The sequence below is a fragment of the Myotis brandtii genome, unplaced genomic scaffold (genome assembly GCF_000412655.1).
Source record: "Myotis brandtii unplaced genomic scaffold, ASM41265v1 scaffold6, whole genome shotgun sequence".
NCBI classification, from domain to species: domain Eukaryota; kingdom Metazoa; phylum Chordata; class Mammalia; order Chiroptera; family Vespertilionidae; genus Myotis; species Myotis brandtii.
The window spans coordinates 3,805,445-3,805,930 of NW_005370271.1; the positions used below are offsets into that span (position 1 = coordinate 3,805,445).

General features: G+C 60.5%; 1 protein-coding gene across 1 annotated transcript in view; it reads right to left on the minus strand.

Moving 5' to 3' along the window:
* The window catches only part of GRID2IP (glutamate receptor, ionotropic, delta 2 (Grid2) interacting protein), a 28,688-nt gene that overhangs the window by 4,592 nt on the left and 23,610 nt on the right, over positions 1–486 (minus strand). The window lies entirely within an intron of this gene.

A 486-nucleotide genomic window follows, 5' to 3' on the forward strand; every position in this document is an offset into this window, starting at 1 on the left:
GCGAAGGCCGGGCCGGAGTCATCCATCGCCAGCACCGCCAAGAGACCCACCGCCCCATCGCAGCCTGGGGTCCCGGCTGGCCGCCGGGCCAGTGTTCCCTTAGGACAATAAGCCGGGCCCCTAGGGCCACGGGCATCCCATCTAGCTGGATCCCAATGGACCTGGCTCATAAAGGTGTAAATTGGCTGCTTGTGCGGCAACCTATGAACCAGGAGGTCACGGTCAGGGTACATGCCCGGGTGCGGGCTCGATCCCCTCTTCGTGCGGGAGGCAGCTGATCAATGCTTCTCTCTCATTGTTGATGTTTTTTTCTCTCTCTCTCTCTCCCTTCCTCTCAATAAAGATATTTTTTAAAAGAGAAAGGTGTAAATTGGTACTCAGAGGTGTGAGTGTGGGGGCGCATGTGGAGCAGGACCAACGGGGGGCCCCCCCGGACTTCGGGAAGCCGGGATGGAGCAGGGCCCGCTGGGCAGCAGCCCGGCTCGC